The 24,169-nt window shown below is 40.6% G+C and overlaps 1 pseudogene; it reads left to right on the forward strand.

Moving 5' to 3' along the window:
* Positions 1–24,169, forward strand: part of LOC112866654 (aldehyde oxidase 4-like) — an 82,055-nt pseudogene that overhangs the window by 43,497 nt on the left and 14,389 nt on the right.

Here is a 24,169-nt window from a genome sequence, read left to right on the forward strand (position 1 = left end):
TGAAAAAATAAACAAAATTGACAAACCTCTAGCCAGGCTTCTCAAAAAGAAAAGGGAGATGACCCAAATAGATAAAATCATGAATGAAAATGGAATTATTACAACCAATCCCTCAGAGATACAAACAATTATCAGGGAATACTATGAAAAATTATATGCCAACAAATTGGACAACCTGGAAGAAATGGACAAATTCCTGAACACCCACACTCTTCCAAAACTCAATCAGGAGGAAATAGAAAGCTTGAACAGACCCATAACCAGCGAAGAAATTGAATCGGTTATCAAAAATCTCCCAACAAATAAGAGTCCAGGACCAGATGGCTTCCCAGGGGAGTTCTACCAGACGTTTAAAGCAGAGATAATACCTATCCTTCTCAAGCTATTCCAAGAAATAGAAAGGGAAGGAAAACTTCCAGACTCATTCTATGAAGCCAGTATTACTTTGATTCCTAAACCAGACAGAGACCCAGTAAAAAAAGAGAACTACAGGCCAATATCCCTGATGAATATGGATGCCAAAATTCTCAATAAGATACTAGCAAATCGAATTCAACGGCATATAAAAGGAATTATTCACCATGATCAAGTGGGATTCATTCCTGGGATGCAGGGCTGGTTCAACATTCGCAAATCAATCAACGTGATACATCACATTAACAAAAAAAAAGAGAAGAACCATATGATCCTGTCAATCGATGCAGAAAAGGCCTTTGACAAAATCCAGCACCCTTTCTTAATAAAAACCCTTGAGAAAGTCGGGATAGAAGGAACATACTTAAACATCATAAAAGCCATTTATGAAAAGCCCACAGCTAACATCATCCTCAACGGGGAAAAACTGAGAGCTTTTTCCCTGAGATCAGGAACACGACAGGGATGCCCACTCTCACCGCTGTTGTTTAACATAGTGCTGGAAGTTCTAGCATCAGCAATCAGACAACAAAAGGAAATCAAAGGCATCAAAATTGGCAAAGATGAAGTCAAGCTTTCGCTTTTTGCAGATGACGTGATATTATACATGGAAAATCCGATAGACTCCACCAAAAGTCTGCTAGAACTGATACATGAATTCAGCAAAGTTGCAGGATACAAAATCAATGTACAGAAATCAGTTGCATTCTTATACACTAACAATGAAGCAACAGAAAGACAAGTAAAGAAACTGATCCCATTCACAATTGCACCAAGAAGCATAAAATACCTAGGAATAAATCTAACCAAAGATGTAAAGGATCTGTATGCTGAAAACTATAGAAAGTTTATGAAGATAATTGAAGAAGATTTAAAGAAATGGAAAGACATTCCCTGCTCATGGATTGGAAGAATAAATATTGTCAAAATGTCAATACTACCCAAAGCTATCTACACATTCAATGCAATCCCAATCAAAATTGCACCAGCATTCTTCTCGAAACTAGAACAAGCAATCCTAAAATTCATATGGAACCATAAAAGGCCCCGAATAGCCAAAGTAATTTTGAAGAAGAAGACCAAAGCAGGAGGCATCACAATCCCAGACTTTAGCCTCTACTACAAAGCTGTCATCATCAAGACAGCATGGTATTGGCAGAAAAACAGACACATAGACCAATGGAATAGAATAGAAACCCCAGAACTCGACCCACAAACGTATGGCCAACTCATCTTTGACAAAGCAGGAAAGAACATCCAATGGAAAAAAGACAGTCTCTTTAACAAATGGTGCTGGGAGAACTGGACAGCAACATGCAGAAGGTTGAAACTAGACCACTTTCTCACACCATTCACAAAAATAAACTCCAAATGGATAAAGGACCTGAATGTGAGACAGGAAACCATCAAAACCTTAGAGGAGAAAGCAGGAAAAGACCTCTCTGACCTCAGCCGTAGCAATCTCTTACTCGACACATCCCCAAAGGCAAGGGAATTAAAAGCAAAAGTGAATTACTGGGACCTTATGAAGATCAAAAGCTTCTGCACAGCAAAGGAAACAACCAACAAAACTAAAAGGCAACCAACGGAATGGGAAAAGATATTTGCAAATGACATATCGGACAAAGGGCTAGTATCCAAAATCTATAAAGAGCTCACCAAACTCCACACCCGAAAAGCAAATAACCCAGTGAAGAAATGGGCAGAAAACATGAATAGACACTTCTCTAAAGAAGACATTGGGATGGCCAACAGGCACATGAAAAGATGTTCAGCGTCGCTCCTTATCAGGGAAATACAAATCAAAACCACACTCAGGTATCACCTCACGCCAGTCAGAGTGGCCAAAATGAACAAATCAGGAGACTATAGATGCTGGAGAGGATGTGGAGAAACGGGAACCCTCTTGCACTGTTGGTGGGAATGCAAATTGGTGCAGCCGCTCTGGAAAGCAGTGTGGAGGTTCCTCAGAAAATTAAAAATAGACCTACCCTATGACCCAGCAATAGCACTGTTAGGAATTTATCCAAGGGACACAGGAGTACTGATGCATAGGGGTACTTGTACCCCAATGTTCATAGCAGCACTCTCAACAATAGCCAAATGATGGAAAGAGCCTAAATGTCCATCAACTGATGAATGGATAAAGAAATTGTGGTTTATATACACTATGGAATACTACGTGGCAATGAGAAAAAATGAAATATGGCCTTTTGTAGCAACGTGGATGGAACTGGAGAGTGTGATGCTAAGTGAAATAAGCCATACAGAGAAAGACAGATACCATATGGTTTCACTCTTATGTGGATCCTGAGAAACTTAACAGGAACCCATGCGGGAGGGGAAGGAAAAAAAAAAAAAAAAAGAGGTTAGAGTGGGAGAGAGCCAAAGCATAAGAGACTGTTGAGAACTGAGAGCAAACTGAGGGTTGATGGGGGGTGGGAGGGAGGAGAGGGTGGGTGATGGGTATTGAGGAGGGCACCTTTTGGGATGAGCACTGGGTGTTGTATGGAAACCAATTTGACAATAAATTTCATATATAAAAAAAAAAAAAAAAAAAAAAAAAAAAGAAGCACAGTTATTTCCTAAGAGAATTACTATTTACCATTGGTCTTAGGTAAAAGAAAATAGTAATTTTCACAGAACCTAGTACCCTCTTCTAAATAACTAGAATGGAGAGTTCTATAAGCTTTTAGTCTTTTGCTAAAATCTGAAAGAGTGCTTTTTTTTTTTTTTTTGACCATTTTGCATGACTCACATTTTGTTGCCCCAAGAAATAATTTCAAGAAATCATTTGACTCCTGGCAAAAATAACTCTTCACTTATTTTAACAGCACAGGAATCTTTTGGCTAATTTTTGTTGTTGTTGCTATTCTTAATTGAATTACAGTTGACATACACTGGCTAGTTTTAAAGTGAAAATACTGAAGTATTTAGTACTTTATTTCATTTTAAAGTAAAAATGCCTTCCAAGTATTTAAACTAGGGCCAAATGCCTCTTCTGGTATAACCTACAAAATGGTAAGGATAAGGATGTACTGGGCAAGTCAAAGTATCAGCTAAACCAGCAAGAGCTGGATGGTTTTAGGGAAAGAAACAACCTCAACTTTGCCTTTTCTTTTTTCAGTTTATTTATTTATTATTTTTTTTCAACGTTTATTTATTTTTTTTGGGACAGAGAGAGACAGAGCATGAATGGGGGAGGGGCAGAGAGAGAGGGAGACACAGAATCGGAAACAGGCTCCAGACTCCGAGCCATCAGCCCAGAGCCCGATGCGGGGCTCGAACTCACGGACCGTGAGATCGTGACCTGGCTGAAGTCGGACGCTTAACCGACCGCGCCACCCAGGCGCCCCTATTTATTTATTTTGAGAGAGACAGTGAGAGGCAGGAGGGGGCAGAGAGAGAGAGAGAAAGAAAGAGAGTCCCAATTGGGCTCTGCACTGTCAGCACTGAGCCTGACTCAGGCCTCAAACCCATGAAGTGCGAGACCATGACCTGAGCCTGAAACCCATGACTCAGGCTTCAAACCCATGACCTGCAAGACTGACTGAGCCACCCAGGCGCCCCCTCAGCTTTGCCATTTTAAATCTTTGTGTCCTTTTACAACTACTCATCTTCTTTGATTCAATAATTCTAATATCACCTAACTGAGGTACTTATTATTATTAACCCACCTCCACCCTGATTTTACAGAGGAGGAAATGACAGTTTAATACCTTGGCCAAAGTCACCGAACAAAGAGATGACAGTGCCTGGATATGTGGCCAGGTTTGTCTGTATGCTCAAGTCCAGCACATCATGGATCTCACCATCCCACTTGACAGATGAGGAAACTGAGGCCAAGAGAGAGGAAGGGAAAGACCCAGGGTCATACAGCTGTTTGTGCACAATGAAGATTAATTAGAAAAAAGTAGTTTAAGGGCACCAGAGTGGTTCAGCTGCTTAAGCATCTGACTCTTGATATCTGCTCAGGTCATAATCTCATGGTCATGAGATTGAGCCCCGGGTCAGGCTTGGCCATGCTGAGCATGGAACCTGCTTGGGATTCTCTCTCTCTTCCTTTCTCTCTCTGCCTCTCCCTCTCTCCAAAAATAAATAAATAAACATTAAAAAAAATAAAGAAAAAAGTGATTTAACCAAATGATACAAAGTTCAGCTCTCCACAAACTAAAGCAACTTGCTCCCCATAAACCAAATATCACTGAGAGCCCCCAGTCTGGGACTTTCAACTGAACATTGTCCTGTGTTTATGCCTTACAGGTGAGGTCCACATAGAAGGGCAGGAAAATTTTTACATGGAAATGCAAACTATCTTGGCTATCCCAAAAGAAGAAGGTAAAGAAATGGCGTTACAGCTTGGAACCCAGTTTTCAAGCCATGTGCAAGTAACCGGATATTTTTGGAAAATGAGACTCCAGATGACGGTAGGCTGTGAGGCCCTGACAACCAGGCACTCTGCTCTAGAGGACTTTTGATTCCTTCCACTTCTATGCCTCCGATGCTCTGTGTATTTGATATTAGCTGCAGTCCAGAATGAAGAAAAATGGGGCAATATTTCCCTGAAAGGGAAAATATTTTGCTACCTTCCAAAATTTAGGGCAAGATTTATCTTACCCTTATAACAATTGATGGTGAAAAACCTAATCTCAGGGAGGTCAAAGCCTTAGTATTATATTTAAATCTCCCTTTGTAGTTCATTTGTGTTGCTTCTTTGTCTGAATATTTTCATGTATTAGTGATGCACCAGTAAAGCGATTGCATTTCTTGTGCAGTAGCAGATGATTTCCAATCCTAGTCCAGTGGTTGAGATATAAGGCATGGCTGCACCTAGGCAAGTAAAGGATTCTCTGAAATTCCCCTCTTCTGAAATGTGGAGTTGTTGGGCCTATAATTGTGCCTGGCACAGGAGGATATTTAAATATTTATACTGGGAGGAGGAGTAATGAAGAGCATCACTGAGGGGGAAAGCTGATGGCTTCCTGGTGGAGCAGAGTGAGTTGGTGCTTTGGGGTCCTAAAGGGATGGATAGACTCAATGCGAGGAGGAAGCTGCTATTCAAGGCAAAATGAAAGGCTGAGAGGACTGATGTTGACCTGGGATGTGACTGGGGCCTCTGTGGTTACAAGTTTTAAACTGGAACAGCATAGGAGTGAGGAGTTATGGCTTTGCCCCTAAAAAGCCATGTGATCTCCCACAAGCTGCCAAGCACCAATATCTTTTTCTATAAATTGAAGGAGATGATAAAGATCACCTCTGAAGTCTCTTTTGACAGAGTATGTAGCTCTGGGCTCCAAATGGATAACATGTATGTCCCAGGTCACCATTGCTGCCTACCAACAATACCTTCTAAGGTATGATTAGTCAACTTCATGAGGCATTTCCCAGGGGTAACTGGGGCACAGGACAGTCACAGCTCACAGCCCAGAACCTGGGTCAGTATCAAAAGCAGTCCCAATAAAGGATTTGTATAAACAGAGAAGGTCTAAGAATGACTAACAAGCACATGAAAAGATGCCCACAGCCTTAGTCACCAGAGAAATGCAAATCAAAACTATAGTGAGATACAACTTCACATGCACTAGAATGAGTATAAATCATAAGACAGTAATAACTATTGATAAAGATGTGGAGAAAATGAAATCTTCATACATTGCTGGTGGGCAAGAAAAATGGCACAGCCATTTTTGGAAAATACCATGGCAGTCTCTAAGGATGTTAAAGATAGTGGCTACATAACCCAACAATTCCATAACTAGGTATCTACCCAAGAGAATTAAAGGCATGTGTCCACACAAAAATTTATACACGAATAGCCAAAAGTAGAAACAACCCAAATGTTCATCAATTGATGAATGGGTAAGCAAAATATGGTATATCTCTACTTTGGAATATTATGCAGCCATAAAAAAGAATGGAGTACTATTCCATGCTACAACATGAATGAATCTTGACAACATTATGCCAAGTTAAAGAAGCCAGACCACAAAAGACCACATATTGTAAGATTACATTTATATGAAATGTTCCAAACAGGCAAATCTATGGAGACAAAAAGTAGATTAGTAGTTGTCTAATACTAGGGGACTGGAGGAAGATAAGGAGTCACTGCTTGGTAGATCCAGGTTTCTTTGAGGATGCTTAAAATGTTCTAAAATTAGATTTTGGTGATGGTTGCACAAATTTGTAAATATAACTGAGTTTCTTTGACTAGGCAGAGGGCTAGATAATGGTACATGGGTGAGGAAATAAACTATTAAATTGTACTTATGTGGCTTTGGGGACTCAACCTCTTGCAGGAATTTGTGGCTGCAGCATTAAACGTTCCAAGGAGTAGAATCACCTGCCACATGGAAAGAACTGGAGGAGTGTTTGGAGTAACCAAGCCTGCTCTGCTAGTGATGAGGGAGCATAAGGCAAGGGTTATGTGTGACATTCCTCAGGCACTCCTGGCTGCCTAAGAACAAAGGAAAGGAGAAAACAAATGGTTAACTGATAGAGATCACAATCATGCAGGACATGAGTCTCCATCAGTTTACAAATGTCTTAGTAGATTACAAGAAAAAGGCTATCTTATCAATAGCCTAATCTCCAGAAACCTATAGACTCAGTTTCCTGGAGCCCCAACATTACCCTCCCCTCCATAGTGATGTGGGAAACAAAGATAAGAAGGAAATGGGGGCACTTAGGTGGCTGAGTCAGTTAAGCATCCAACTTCAGTTCAGGTCATGATCTCGTGATCTGTGGGTTCAAGCCCAGCATCAGGCTTTGTGCTGACAGCTCAAAGCCTGGAGCCTGTTCGGATTCTGTGTCTCCCTTTCTCTTTGCCCCTCCCACACTTGTGCTCTGTCTCTCACTCTCTCAAAAGTAAATAAAAATTAAAAATTAAAAAAATAAATTTTTGATGTTTTATTTACTTTTGAGAGAGACAGAGACAGAATGCGAGTGGGTTAGGGGCAGAAAGAGAGAGAGATACAGAATCTGAAGTAGGCTCCAGGCTCCACGCTGTCAGCACATAGCCCGACGCAGGGCTCAAACTCACGAGCTGTGAGATCATGACCTGAGCTGAAGTTGGTCGCTCAACTGACTGAGCCACCCAGGCCCCCCTAAAAAAACTTTTTTTTAAGTTAAGAAGGAAATGGTAGATAAAATTAAATTTTCTTATAACCTGCAGCCCATTTATAAATACTTTAGGCAAATACAGAGCAGAACATTTCTCCAGAACTCCCTACTGTCTTAATGTTAATGCCTTACCAGAGGGAAAATAACTTTAGCTTGACAATAGCAAGGCCTCCAGTATCTTCTGAGTCCTCTTTAGCATATGAAAGTCCTTCTGGAGGCCTCTCTTTTGCCTTTACCTCCCATAACTCCATAGTATATAGCCAATCACTCTTCACAACCCCAGTCCTGTCCCCATGCTTTAATAAAATCACCTTTTTGCATCAAAGATGTCTAAAAAATCACTTCTTGGCCATCAGCTCCAGACCCCACCACTCCAAAACCCCATCACTAGGAGCTGTCAGTGCCATGGTCCACCAACAAGTAAGAGTCACCATAACAGCTGTGACTGTCAGCAGTCCTGGCTGTGCCAATGCCATCATGTCCTTCTAGTCCTATACCACAGCTTGCTTTTGTCCCACTGGTCATAGACTCTCATCTCCAAAGGGTATGTTTAGCATGTGGTGAAGAACGCTGGACCTGAGCCAGAAGATCTGTGTTCAAGCCCTGCTCTTGAACTGCCACTCACTCACAAGGTCACCTTGACAAGCCCCCTCAGTTTCCTCACCCACAAATTGGTGAAAGTAATCTACCGGTCTTACAAGATTTTTGTGTAAAATAGATGTAATCACTATAAGTTTTGACTCAGATGTAACATATATTACTTTTTCATTGACTTTAATTCTTTAAAATGTTTATTTATTTATTTATTTTAACGTTTTATTTATTTTTGAGACAGAGAGAGACAGAGCATGAACGGGGGAGGGTCAGAGAGAAGGAGACACAGAATCTGAAACAGGCTCCAGGCTCTGAGCTGTCAGCACAGAGCCCGATGCGGGGCTCAAACTCACGGACCATGAGATCATGACCTGAGCCAAAGTCAGCCGCTTAACCGACTGAGCCACCCAGGCGCCCCAAAATGTTTATGTTTTAAATCATTAAATCATTTAAATCATTTAAATCATTTAAATCATTAAAATAAATCAAGCTGAAATTATCTGAGTAGAGGGAGCATCAAAACCCTAACCTTACAGGGAACATGTTTTGTCATGAAATACACTAGGGTCTGCTGCTCCTGGGAATGTTCACTTAGCCTCTGCATCATGCAGATGGAATAAACAGACACAGGAATAGCCATGACTTTTGTGAACCTTGTAACTACCAAACTTCACTAAATATTCAAGACAAACTTAACTTGTCCCAGGCTACCACTACAGAAAGAAAAACTGTGAACACCTTAATTCATTGGCACTTTGCAACAATAGAAAATGTTGCCTTATAATTATAAGTTTGCAGGCACTGGGAGTATCCCCTCAGAAGCCAGAGGTGCCCTCAATGGGCATTCTATGAACAAGGAGCCTGAATGCAAAGGAGGCTGAGTTCAACAAATCATTGGTTCTCAACCTTTCCAGCCTCACATCCTCCTATGGTGTTTTAATGCCCCTTTTAATATCCCAAAGTAAAGTTCATAATAATATAACCTGCTTATACACATAACTGCAAAATAATCACACAATGCCTTAATGTTGTGTAAAAAAATTAAAAGAAAGTAACTTATAATGAAATAATGTATAATTTGGATATATAAATTCTTAGATATGACTAAACCAGAATAATAATAGTAGGCATGGGGTGTTTTAGTTGTTGTTGTGAATTTTAATGTCCCCATAAACTTTTAAATTGTTGTTTAAAGCATGTGACTACCCCCATTGAAAACCACTAAGCCTGATTATCTCAAGCCCCCTTCCCCCATCTCTTTGCTTCTACAATTTATGAAGCATCCCGCATATTAACAGAGTCATTTCCCCTAGGGCTGGCCACCCAATTGGTCTTTTCTAGAGTGTAATGATGACATGCTGATAACTGGTGGCCACCACCCATTTCTCAGAAAATACAAAGTGAGTGAGATCAAAACTTTTAGGAAATGCCTAAAACATTGTTCCGTGATAACCAACCAACAGTAAAGACAATTACCAAATTCCACACCGCTTGCAAGGAGTATTTGGATGCTGTCTAAAACTGATCAAGACTTTCTGCTGGAATCCTAGTCAAATGGGGCATCAGCTTCCATGTCCCTCCAAGTAACTGTCACATCAAATCATGTTCATAAGTTAGGTAGACTGACAACTGTGATCAGATGTGTTTGTTTAGAAGCATGGTTGTATTGAGAAGGTGATTTTACTGATATCACTTTGCAGACTGGATTCATCAACAATGGTGTGATCAAAGCTGCTGATGTGAGTATTAACAGCGGATGCACTCTTTATGAATCTGAGTCAGTAAGAAATATGCCTTTTCCATAGGTTACCAGTTGAGCTGTATGTGCCATACTTTATTCATATGAATATTTATCATATAAAGTAGATAAATTCTGTGAAGAATTCTAGTTAGAGATAAAATCTGGTTAAGTGGTTTTGAATATTTGATAGATGAGAAGTTTTGTTTTGCTTTAATTCAGGTAACAAAGTTCATTGTGATGAAATCTGAAAATTCATATTATATTCATAATTTTCGGTGCCAGGGTAGGCCTTGCAAAACAAATTTGCCATCCAACACTGCCTTCGAGGATTTGGCTTCCCCAAGGCTCAGTGATAGTGGTAGCTTACATAACTGCTGTGGCTTCTCAGCATAACTTACCACCTGAAGGGGTAGTAAGTCAGAACCCCCTAACAAAACTTTGACATCACTGGTTCAAATATATCTTGAGTATTGACATATAGCATTATATTGGCTTCTAAACAGATTCAAAGAAATAAAGTACACTGTGTATCAGCTTTTGATATTAACAAGTCAACCACAAAATGTAATGGACTTAAAACAACAGAAAGCATTTCCTCTGGTTCTGAAGGTCAGCTGGGTAGCTCTTCTGGGCCAGCTCCACTGCAGCTTTATGGTCTAAGACAGCTTTACCTACATGTCTGGTGATCACTGGGCTGATTAGCCTAGGAGAGATCTCAACTGGGAAGGATCATGTCAACTTCAGAGTTTCATCCTCCAGGAGACTAACCCAGAATAGTTCTTATGGTAGTAGTTACAGAGTTCCCAAGAGTGGCAAGAATGTGGCCAGCCCTAATGCACAATCCCTTTTCAAGTGTTTGCCTATGTTAATACGTATTGTCCCTTTGGCCCAAGCAAGTCATATGGCCAATCCCAGAGTCAGGGTGAAACCACCTAAAGGCATGAATACAGAGAATGGAATGATTGCCATTTATGCAAACATTCTACCACAGTTCAAGATTTTGTGGAGCTAATTTGAACTTGAAATGTTGTGTGTGAGTAGAATAATTTTGAGTCAAAATTTTGTCTCACCACTAACAAAACTTGTGACAGGGCTCATAATAGTTGGTACCTGCTATTTCTCAGAATTATGGTGAAGTTAATTGAGATATGGAACATATGAAGTGTTCACCAGTAGTTTCTACTGTTAGTGTAATTATTGTTATAATTGTTATGTTTATACATGTATACTTGCACTTGCATATTTACAGCCATTTTTTAGAAAAACTTTCTTCATATCAGGTGTATAACAAAAATGTATGCTTTGTAATAGACTAAGCATATACCCTTAAAATCCATGTTATTGTCTCTCAGGTTAAAGAAATGAACATGTATAAAAGGATTAGCAAAACAATTTATAAGCAGACATTTAATCCAGAGCCCTCGTGAAGATGTTGGAAAGAATGTCTGGAGAAATCTTCATCCTATGGTAGGGAACGCACTGTGAAGGAATTTAACAAAAAGAACTCCTGGAAGAAGAGGAAGCTTGCCATGGTCCCCAGAAAATTTACCACTGGGTCCCTGTGGCCGACTACAGTCAGGTGAGGTTGGGAGAGGTGTCTTCTTCTCACCAGAAACAGTTTTCCACATGACTGACTGTCTGAAAATGGCAACTGTATGCAACTGGGGATGGTCCCCTGTGGGGAGAAAGAAGAAACTGGGGAGGTTTCCTAAAGCAGGAAACAAAGTGGATTTAGGCAAGCATTGGGGACCACAGGTATCAGGGTAAATCTGGTGCAACACACTACCAGGGACTCGAAAATGATGAGCAGATAAAGTCCAGCTCAAGGGGTCTGACCTAGAGCAGAGCCCTAGACATGAGTATTGGGGTTTGAGGTCTAATTTCAAATCCATGAGAGAATTGGGGGAAATAAGAGGATCTCTTTCTGTCCTTCCTAAATTCTTAGTGGCAGCAGTGGGGTCATTTGAAGAAACACAAGAGAACAGACAGACCTGCCCCATTCACACAGGAATTTGAAGTTACTATATTAAAGCTCAGTGACTGCTGTGCCTTCTCTTTAGTTTCATCTTTAACAGTTTTTCATAGAGTTCTGTTTCTGATTCTTCTATTTTTTTGCTTCCATCCCCATCGATCTCTGAAATGTCCCCTTAACCAACCCATGCCAAGGAAGGAAGATGGGAGGCCTCCTTCATGGTGTGAATGAGGTGTGGCCAAGCTGTCTCTTACCTAGTTATCTTCTGTACACACTCTCCCTTGGGGTCCACTAACAAGGCAAAAAGCAAAATGAGAGGGAGAGAGGAGAAGGCCAGGAGGCGAAGGCTGCACTTCTGGGAGTAGGTGCTGTTTCCCCCAAGTAGCGTTTCTCAAGTCAGAATAATATGCAGACCCCCTTTAAAGGAAAAAAATTTTTGTAGATTCTCAATGACCACTTAAATTATTTATTTTAATATTTTTTATCTGTGTATAAACTCAAAGCAAGGAATAAACTTCTTATAGCTCTTAGGCCCTTATGAAATACAAACAACATTGGAAATTACCTAAAAATAGTATCATAAATGCCAGTAAGAAAATAGTAATGTTAACTTAATGTAGTAGATGATGTTTCTTCTTTAAAACTACATCCTCACTCATAAAATGATGGTAGTTCTGGCTGCTGCTGCACAAGGCATTTTGAAGTCTTTATCCCAAATGCCTCTGTATGGTGTGATGACTCACTGTCCCACCTCTTATCATCTCTAATATACCCCATTATTAAAGTAGTCCTACTTGGTGCTTATACAGTCATCACCATAAAATCTAACATGGGCTCTGAAAGCATGTGGCAATACTCACTGGTATCTGGTTATCCATTACTCTTGTTAAATTACCATAAGGTGAAAATAGAAAGTTTAAAAGTTCTTGGAGAGAATTTGACAGTTCTGAGAATACAGTTGCAGACTCAGGAAATAGCATAGGTAAATTAGTTGATATTTTCTATGCTTCGTAGCAGGGACACAGGCATCAACACAGGGGGTAGAGGTCCCAAGGAAGCCCATGCAGGATGCTGGGCCATGTGCACCAGCATATGAGAGGGATTTCTGTAAAGAAAAATTACAGTGACTTGCAGAACCACCCAATACAGCAACATAGTCCAGCCTCCTCCCTCCTATGGCTAGTCCCTAGACTATGGATTCTTCCACTAGAGCAGCCAGCCCCAGAGAAAGACAACAGCTGTTAGTTTGAAGGAGCCAGCCTGGCATAGGTGTGGAGAACACTGGACTCAAGCTAAGAGTTATGGGTTCCAGTCTTGACTCTATTACAAACTAGGCATGTGAGTCTGGCCATTCTCCTCCTCCCTAGGCTTCTATTGCCCCATGTGCAAAGTGAAGAATTTTGACTAAATCAATGCATCCCAAATCTGACCAAGCACCAAAATCACCTGGGAGCTTAAAAAATGGATACTTAGGCCCTTCCTCCAATCTTCTACTGAGTTGGAATTTCCAGAATGGGACCCATACTTTTTCCCTACCCTGATCCTGAGGGTCAGCAGCATTTGGAAACCATTAAAACATCTCAATATCTTCCAACTCCTCTAGTATCCAAGACAATTTGTGCCTGGAAATTACTTATACAGGTTCTATTTGCTCTAAAATTAATTTTCATGTCCTACAAGGGAAGAATAATAGACTATTGTGCAAGTTGGGTCTTTGCAGAGGCCTAAATCAATTACACAAGGCCTCCAGTATGCAGGAGACTGGTTGGAGGGGAGATGAGCCACCATTCATACATCAACATTTATGGTTTTTAAGTGTGGGAGTTATTGAAAGGGGTTGTCTGTTGCCACCTATAATGGCTTTCTTTTCCAGTATGAACAGTGATACATTGGGTCAATAAAGCAAAACTGTTAATCTGGCAACCTCAGCTAAACTCTCAGCAACATTTGGCCATATCAGTTTCCAAACCGGTGCAGTTATTTCCCCCAGGCTGCCACTCTAATCCACATCTGTTTTGATGACTCTGTCCTGGTGACTCATGGTGGCTGTGAAATGGGACAAGGCCATCATACCAAAATGATTCAGGTAAGATTAGTGCCCATCCTCTCCACTATAGAAAAGTGTAGCACCTTACCGTCAGCCTAGCAACTGTGTTCTTTGTTGAGCAGGAGAAATACCATCATTCTAAATGCACAGATCAATTATAAGACTCATCTTAATTTCAGCAATGCGGAACTGCAAAGCGAAGGACTGGGTGTTAGAATTGAGGAAATATGTGATATATTCTTTCTGCATACAAAAGGTCTTCTGAAAAATGTGATGCCAGTTTTCAAAGAAAGAATACTTTCCAGCTTTATGGCACCTGCTCAAAGGAATGCTATGTTAATTCAGATCTTCAGTTCGAAATATATGTGTTTAATAGGATGAGAGATTATGTTTGTAGAATTTACATTCTACTTAAGAATTCCACATGACTGGCCTCCATGTACTAATTCAAAGAAATATTTCTAATACTGTTTAAAGAGTAAGAGATTATTTGCAGTAGGAAATTTCCCCTTCTTTTTTTCTTTTAAATAAGAATTTGTTGAATATTGAATCAAAAATGTGGGAGCCATTGGTGGGGTGGCAGGGAGTGGAGAGACAAAGCTTGTCTCCCAAATGAGAAATAGGGAGAAAATACTTTCTTTAAAAAAAATGTTATTTAATAGTGTGCTCAGAATTGGGAAATTACAAAAATCCACAGGGCCTTCTTTGAACATATACTGCTTCTTTACAACAAAATCCTTATGCCTGCAAAACGTCCCACAAAAGAAACATAGTCTGCTAAATTGTCTGTAAGTCACAAGAAGATGAAAGTGAAACAGTAAGATCAGGACCTCAACCTTGCCTGCGTGTGTCATACTAAGCAAGATGTCCCAGAGTGACCGTAGTGCCACATGGTTCCTATGAAAGTGGTATAAAAGTACAAAAAGATTCTTTGGTTGGCCACATGTCCCTGAAAAGCAGCATATCTTTTACAGTGCCATTTAAAATCTTCAAACTCATAACCTGCATATAAAACCCAAGATGCTGTCTTAAATGCTTGTCCCAATAGGATACTCAGGTTTTATATTCAGTTCAAAAAGGAATTAAAGGTTTTTAATGGGGAGGGGGGGACTTAAAACCAATGAAATAAACAATACTTTTCTTCTACCTCTGGCAGGTGGCTGGTCAAGAACTAGACATCCCCCAGTCACAGATACATCTGTCTGAAGCAAGCACCAGCATGGTGCCCAATCCTATCTTCACAGTGATGTCGACCTTGTCCCCACCCTTCTTTTATGGAAGATGAAACTGAGTCCAAGAGAAGTCATGTGGCTGGTTCCAGATCACTTAGCTAATTACCTACAGAGCCAAGACTCCAAGTCCAGTTTTCTTAGGCTCCCATTTGGTGCTTTTTCTGATGTCCTGGCTGTTTTTCATAATTAATGTTCGGCTGTACCTTCAGCAACCTCCTTTTGTCTTAGGTGAGAGTGTCCCTCCCTGCTCTCACACCAGCACACCAGAGAAGTACAGAGTAATCCCATCACTAATAGGACATCCTAATTCCAGGTAGGGCTTGGCCTGTCTTTTAACCTCTCTAAGGATCAGTTTCCTCTCTGCAAAACTTCACCCAAATACCACCCATCTCATAGAATCATTGGATGGCTTACAAAGATCATGCAACAAAGCCGCCACCACCACCTCTCTCCTCCCCACCCTCCAATGTCCAGAAAACCACTGATTAACCATTAGTCACCCACAAAGACAAACACCTAGATGAAAAGAGAAAATTTCAGCCTGTTGAATATGCCCATATATCATGTGAACCATGGATTCCCAAAGTATGTTCCTTGGAACAGTGATCCCATGACGTTCTCAGTGGGGGAAAAAAAGGATTCTATAGCCAAGAAGTTTGGAAAATATTACATACTACATCCCACTTGTAGAGGCTTATGATGCATATTGGCATAATAAAGGCTCTGACAAGCCCCACAGTAAAGAAACCTCTTTAACTTTGTTTCACTGTTTTTGCCAAGCTTACTTAACCATGAAAACATTTTAATTAATAAAACCCCTCTTAATATACTATAGAATTAGCACCCAAGAGAAACACTCTGGGAAGTTCTAATTTGGTTAAAACATGTAGGTGACTGAGTCTATATTTCATCTTTTATCCAGATTCTAGTTATCTTGCAGGCCCAGGTGCCAGAGAGACACCCAACACATGATGAGGCATAATCTCAAGCACTGATAAAGCAGGGACACACACACACACACACACACACACACACACACAAAGAGGAAACAACATATTTTTAGAAATATTCTGATATTTTATAATGAAGAATCATCATAAGAAAAGTCGTAAATTTGTGTGACCTCTTTTATTGATCCCACAGTGACTTAAACATTTACTGAGGACCTGTCATATTGCTAGGTCCTGCTACAAACACTTAGGGAATAGCAGTGAGTGAAACACAGAGAGCTTGACCTCATAGCAGACAATGAATAAGTGCTTGAGCCTGGCCCTGAATGCAGCAAGGAAAGAAGCCATGAAGGTATTTGTAGGCAGAAAGATCTTACTGTGCTCGAGAAGCCACAACAGGTCAGGGGAACTGGAGCAGAGAAAGCAGAAGGGAGCAAAGTAGAAGAGGTAAGAAAAATAGCAGAGGGGTGAGGTTGGGGTATAAATGTTTATTGTTGAAGCTGGATAAGGGGAGCTAGTACACTATTCTCTGTACTTTTATGTATTTTGAAATGTTCTATAATGCAAAAAAAAAAAAAAAGCTGGAAAAATTTGTATCTGGCATTTAGAGCTTTAATAGAGGAAGGTGACCCTACCAAGGAATATAAGGTGAGAGAATTCTCCATACAAAGAAAGGAGTTCAGGAGGTCACAAAAGAATGAAACTGTTCTCTGCAATATCTCACTCTCTTAAATAGGGGACACTTATCTTAGGAGACTATCAGACTGCTGACTGTAAAGTTATGCGTAGGAGTATGAGGTCAGGACACAATAAGGAGACAAATACCTGATATTTGAGCAGGCAGAAACCCTGTAACTTTGGTTTGCCTTGGATGTGGCCCTCTTTTAGAAGGCACCCATTTGTAATAAGGTCAGTGATTGAAAGATGAATGAACCAGAAAGATAGATTTATGAAAACAAGGATCTCCTTAACACATGAGAAGTCAGAAACCATTTCCCAAAGAGTGGATAATAGAAAAGAAGGAACAGAAACTAAGAGGGAACATGAGAGGTGTTCTGAGGCTAAGATGAATAAGTAAGGGCAGACATGAACAGATTTGTATTTGAAGTAAGGGTGGAAGCCAACTTGGGGCCCACTGATATCGGGGTCAGCAGGTATAATCTCAAGGGCCCGAGATTTCACCTCAATCCTCCTTATTTTCATTTCACTAGTAATGTTTAAAAATTTTTTAAAGTACATTTTACATCATCAGAATGACCACTTTATAAGTGGGGTATTGCCATGAGATCTCTTTGCCCACATTTGGGACCAAGAACTATCTTTTGTGTCACGGCAACAAGAAAAGGGCAGAGGGGCACCTGGGTGGCTCAGTTAGGCGTCTGACTTTGGCTTGGGTCATGATCTCGCGGTTCATGGGTTCCAGCCCCGCCCCGGGGTCTGTGCTGATGGCTCAGAGCCTGGAGCCTAGTTCAGATTCTGTGTTTCCCTCTCTCTCTGCCTCTTCCCTGCTCACGTTCTGTCTGTCTCTCTCTCTCCCAAAAATAAAAAAACATTAAAAAATTAAAAAAAAAAAAGAGCAGAGATGGGCTTCATAGGTAATTGGTGTTTTTTTCTTGCCCAGTGAAGAGCAGATGATGGCAAGGTATAAAGCATAGATGAAAATTTAGTGGCATTTTAAAGAAGAAGGATGGACAGGAAATTGATCTGTTGACTGGCACACAGTAGGCACACTTAACTTCAACATATGTGGGCTAGAGCAATAAAGGCCTTTTCCACATTCCAAGCAGCATTTAGCTTCAGAGAAACAACATCATCAACCAACTAAATTAATGTTGTTATTTGAATTTTATTGGTATAAAGATTGGTTTGTCTGCTTCATCATTTTATTTTTGCTTTGGAGGTATAAAAGAGCTATAACTCTAAGGAGACGCTACCTAGCTTTATGTTAGCATATATTAAAACAACATTATAATAAAAATAATTGACATCAACACTGTGAGATCCACAGGCATATTTGTTTCCTCAAAGGGGTTCCATACATTACTCAACTTTAAGAAACCCTGCCTAGAGGATTGGGAAGCAGGTTCACAAAACTGAGAGACTACATTAGAATTGATTTAAATATTTAACATTTTGCTGTTTCCTGTGCCTTCTTTTTCTGATGTCATTTCAAATATTTACTTTTAGAATGCCTGCCAAATTCTTATGGCCCGTCTTTAGCCAATCGTCAGGAAAAAACCTGCAGGAAGATGGGAGGAGTGAGTGAATGTTCTCTTTATTATCCTTGCCAGGAAAAGACAGATACATGCAGATGGGTGATGGCCCTCAGTGCATGGGCTGATCAGTGGTGCCCATTCAAGAAACAAAGCATTTATTAACATTTACTTCTGCCTTTCCAAAGAGCAAAACCAATGTCTGTATTCATGGAAACTTGAGTTTATTTCAGAACATGATAACAGCAGGGGCTGTAAAGTAAAACACAACTTAGGGTTGCTGTCCCTGATCTGTCACTACTAGCTTTAGTAGACAAGTTTCCCCTACAATGCCTCAGGACCTTGGTTTTCTCCCCAGAGCAGCAGAGATAATAGCAGTCCTACTATGAAAGGATTACTCTATTTTAGGGGCACCTAGGTGGCTCAGTTAGTTAAGCATCCAGCTTCAGCTCAGGTCATGATCTTATGGTTCATGGGTTTGAGTCCCGTGTTGGGCTGTGTGCTGACAGCTCAGAGCCTGGAGCCTGCTTCAGATTCTGTGTCTCCGTCTTTCTCTGCCCCTCCCCTGCTCATGCTCCCTCTCTCTCTCTCCCTCTCCAAAAATAAATAAAAATATTTTTTAAAGGATTACTCTACTTTTAATAATAATTATTATTATTTTTACAATTAGTATTATTATTTCCAGCCCTACTCAGGTTACTCCAGTAGGAAAGCTGACACAATATACTGAGACACCCAGCCAAATAATTTGGGGGAGAAAAAGCAGAGTAAAAGTACATACATCTATATGCACACACACATACACATATAAACATATGTGTGTATATATACTTATCTGTGTAGATACTTATGTAAAAAGTACATGAATGTGGTCTAGCCCCCTCCTTAATTTAAAAAGCTAAAAAGGGTTTTAAAATAACAAACTTTATACTGTGAAACCTAAAAAAATAGAGGGCCTCAGAGCACAGCTAGCAGCTGCCCTTAAGCATCTCTCTTGAAAAGCATGACCTGTGGGTTATAAAAGGCATAAGTGAATGTGGGTAGGAAGCTTGTTCTAAACAAGAGGAGGCAAGCCCAGCATTCAAGGTATTTTTCATTATTTTCCCTAAGCTTGTATTTCTTCATAACTAATCATGTCTTCCAGATTGCAAAAGCCTTAGAAGAATCCATCAATCTCTTGACTACTGGATATTTCAAGTAAAAGACATTTTTACTTTGGTTTAGATTACACCTGGGCAGAGATGGTGCTCACTCATAAACCTGAACAGATGCCCAGAGAGCACAGGAGCTCTGCTATGCCCACTGTTAACCTTAGTCATGGGTCATGGCAGGGAGGCCCGGGGACTCCTTGGGGCCACAGCTGTTTGCTGACCAGGAGGGACGCCATAGCTATCTACACACACTCTGACCAGTTCCAGTAACCATGTGCTGGAGGGGAGGGGTCATACACTGATGGACCTTCACCCTGTGTCTGCGGTGCTACTCTTAGAACTCTGGTCACACATCCCCCTTGCCAAAGAAGGGAAGGGAGGCCTTCAACCATGGGGTAAGTGCTCTGTCATCTCCAGGCCCCACAGTCCAGGGGGCAATGAGACCACTCATGGGGAAAGGGTCTTTTCTTTTCACTGCTGATTTCTCTTCTCAGAGGCTACCACACAGATATGGACTGGGAGAAGGAGGAAGGTGATGCCTATCCACATTCTGTTTATGGAGCATCCTGTTCTGAAGTTGAAGCCGACTGTCTGACTGGGGTTCATAAGGTAAAGAGCAACATTTGTGTTCACCATCTGGATAGTGTAAACACAAACGTTGACATGTTTTCTATGTGTACATAATAATCAACTTGATCCTCCCAGTGGAAGAACTAGGAACACATATAAAATTTTAGTAAAGATCTATTTTAAATAAATAATACTTTTCCATTATATATTGTCTCTTGGAATAGCTCCTTAGGACTGACATTGACATGGATGCTGCTTTCAGCATAAACCCAGCCCTGGGCATTGGACAGGTGTGTGATACCAAGACCACCCCATGACCATAGGAACTTCTGGTCAGTTCCATTCAGAATATTATTTCCAAGAATCCTCCAAATATTATTTATACCAGGTGCAAGTATTCTACAATGTAGATTATATAACATACACACACAAATAGATAAAATATTGGAAGAAAATTTAAAAAAAAGTTAACAATCATTGTCTTTGTATGGCAGGAGTATGTGTGACTTCTCCTTTATAACTCTCTGTGCCTTCTAATTTTTCTTCATGAATATTAATATGTTCATACTTAGGAAACACTATATAAGTACATAAAGTTACATTAGTATTCATATTAATATTAAATTTATACAGACTGTGCAATTTAGGGAAATATAAAAGAAAAAGAAATGCTTAAGCACAATTTTTTTGCTTCCTGTTGAATTTAACTCCGATTTTGATTGCATAAATAATAAAATTAATGCACCCAAAGTCTTTTTTTTAATGTTTCTTTATTTTTGAGACAAAGAGACAGAGCATGAGCTGGGGAGGGGCAAAGAGAGAGATGGAGACACAGAATCCTAAGCAGGCTCCAGGCTCCAAGCTGTCAACACAGAGCCTGACGTGGGGCTCAAGCTCATGGTCCATGAGATCATGACCCGAGCCAAAGCCAGGTGCTTAACAGACTAAGCCACCCAGGCTCCCCACTGCACCCAAGTCTTTTTAAACTTTGAGTTAAAACCTTTCCAGCTACTAATGGAGCTTTGTTTTTTTCTAGCCTTGCTACTGAAAGTGGGGCCAGTGGACCAGCCACATCAGCCCACCCTAGACCTGCCAACTGCCCCAAGGTGAGGCAAGGCAGCCAGCCCACAATGTTCATCCGAGCAGCATGCTGGAGAGGTTGAGCAGCTTGGTGTCGCGCTTGGCAGACACATGGTGCTTTCATCTGCCAACAGCTTCCCAGCATCCTAAGTCCTGAGAGATTTGTTTACCTGGATTGGCCATTGGGCTTTATAAGGTCTAATAGTTTTACTGATCCCTCTGTGCTTCTCAAAATGTGGTCCTCAGACCCTGCAATAGAAGTACTGATAAGTGTTTATGGGAAACATTGCTGTGCAGGAATTAAGCCCAGGCTTATACTTGTTCCATCCTAACTGGCTGAGACAGAATCTGCACATTTAACCTACACCTGAAATTCATCTGAAGCCTTTAAAGTTTGAGACCCTCGCATGGCTCATCCAGTTGTCGCCTCCCCTTCCCTTTCTTCTACCTCCTCCCAGCTCATTCTTGCCTCTTTATTGTTTAAGCAAAGGCAGAAAGGGAGATGTCATGACAGAAAAACCCTACATTTGTCCCATTGGAAAAGGAAAGAAAACTAGAAGTGTGTTAGACTGCATCTCCTGGACTTTGATATTTTCCTTTAGGGACAAACATTTGGAAAAATCCAAATACAGTTTTTAAATTTGTGTGCCTTATTCCTTAATTTTACATTTCAATAAAATGCAAACAGTAACTCTCCTTCAATTTTTTAACCTCCAGGCAGACACCCCTTAGAGCATAACAGTTTGTAAATAGAACTCAAAATAGCTTTTAATAAAAAATATTTAATTTGATAAAAGTTTTTTTCATCACATCTTGTTTAATATTTATCTACTCTTCATAGTATTTTATAAAGAGAAGAATCCATATATTATAACTTAATAGTGTTCCATTTTTCTAGTTCATGTTCCTTTAATGTTAGCTAATTCTCATCTAATTCAACAGACATTTATTAAGAATCTATGTACCAGGCCACGTTGCTAATAACAGAATACAAGAAGGTCAAGGCCTCGAATGTTTATAAATGTGAGAGAGAGCAAGAGGAGAGAGGTGAACAAGGAAAATGCCCTCTGAGAGCCACCATGATGGGAGAATGTGTTCAAGACTCAGTGAGCCTCAAGGAAGTGCTTCCTAAATCCAACCAGGAAGTGGTAGGAGGATCCACACGCTCCAAATAGGCAGGAACTTGGAGGATGAAAAGCAGTTCTCCAGGAAGACAAGCTGAGGTAAGGAGCAGTGAAGAGAGTCAGGAGAAACTGCATTTACAAAGACTTGGAGCTCTGGAGGCGCCTGGGTGGCCCAGTCAGTTAAGCATCTGACTTCAGCTCAAGTCATAATCTCACGGTTTGTGAACCCAAGGTCCATGTTGGACTCTGTGCTGACAGCTCAGAGCCTGGAGCCTGCTTTGGATTCTGTGTCTCTCTGCCCCTCCCCTGCTCATGCTCTGTCTCTCACTCTGTCTCTCAAAAATAAATAAACATTAAAAACAAAAACAAAAAAACAAAACAAAGACTTGGCGATCTGAGTGAAATCTAGTGGGCTTGATAATTACCTGGAACTTGACAAGTGTTGGGTACCTGGAGTGTGGGGCACCTGGGCAAGAACTAAGGATGAGGCCAGGCAGGATGGCAAACACCAGACCCTGAAGAACCCTTCATAAAATCCACACTAGGCTGTCAAGAATGACTCACTATGGTTTGGAGCTCCATTTTCAGTCACATTGAAATATATATTCAATCAGTATCATATACTTATAAACTGTGAAATTTTTGCCTATAGATTGAAAGAGAATTTATCCAAGCCATGAGATTATATACCATAGAAGAACTGAAATATTTCCCAGAAGGTGTGCTTTATTCTCAGAGTCCAGATGACTACAAAATCCCTACTGTCACTGATATACCAGAAGAGCTCTGTGTCACTTTGGTGCACTTCCGAAATCCCACCGTCATTTAACCAACCAAGGTAAGAAATCAAGACCTCTATGTGAGTTTGTAGAGCTACCATAACAAAGTACCACACACTGGGTGACTTTAACAACAGAGATATATTTTCTCAGTTCTGGAAACTAGAAGTCTGAAATCAAGGTTTGATTTCTTCTCAGGCCTCTCTTAGGCTTGCAGACAGCCAGCTCACTGTGCCCTCCCATGGTCATCCCCTCTGTGTGCATATGTCTGATGTCTCTCTCTGTGTGTCCTAATTTCCTTTCCTTATAAAGACACTAGTGATATTGGATTTGGGCACACCTTAAAGACCCCTATTTAAAGACGTTATCTCCAAATATGGTCACATTCATAGGTACTAGGGGTTAGGACTTGAGGATATGAATTTTGAGAGAGCACAGTTCAGTCTATAACAACCTACTCTTTCAAGAAATAATGAAACAGCTCCCTTAATTTGCTTATTCCTTTGAATTGAAAAGGAGAAGGGAAAAGAAAAGCCAATTCATGGCAGAGTGGTGCTCAGTCTTGAGATCATGAAACGAATGTAATCAAACAAGAAAGGTCAAGGAAGAACCAAGCATCATGGGTCATTAGGCTAAGGGCCACCACAAGATAAAACTGAAATTGTCGGCAAATTTCACCCACCCAGAACTTTCTTTTCTTCACCCTTCTCACATGTCCTCCAGACTCAATTTTTCTTGTTTATCTGCGTCTTTCCACACTCTCCCCGAATCAGAATAGGCTTTCAAACAAGTGTCTCACTATTTGCTCTGAGCTATTAATAGCTGCTAATACAAGAGGTATTGACTCTACATTCCCTGGACCATATGGGCTTCAACTGACCCATAAAGACCTATGGTGAGAGCTCTTGAACGCAAGTGCACAAAAAACACAACTTCCCCAACTTAAGTTCTGTTTTGAGCCCACATCTGGCCAGAAAGATGGCAGATGAACCTTAGGTTTTCTAGGAAATTGCCTCTCTTTTTTGAATGTAGGTCAAGATTGGGAGAAAGGCAAGAGTTCCTGTCTGAAGGGCCTCTATCTATTCTTCTGTACTGGGAGAATCTCTAAAGACCATCCTAACATAGGGTGCAATTCTGCCTTTTAGAGTGTAGCCACCTCCCTGCCAGTTTGCTCCAAATA

The sequence above is a fragment of the Puma concolor genome, chromosome C1, assembly GCF_028749965.1.
Source record: "Puma concolor isolate L17-30 chromosome C1, mPumCon1.1.hap2, whole genome shotgun sequence".
NCBI classification, from domain to species: Eukaryota; Metazoa; Chordata; class Mammalia; order Carnivora; family Felidae; genus Puma; species Puma concolor.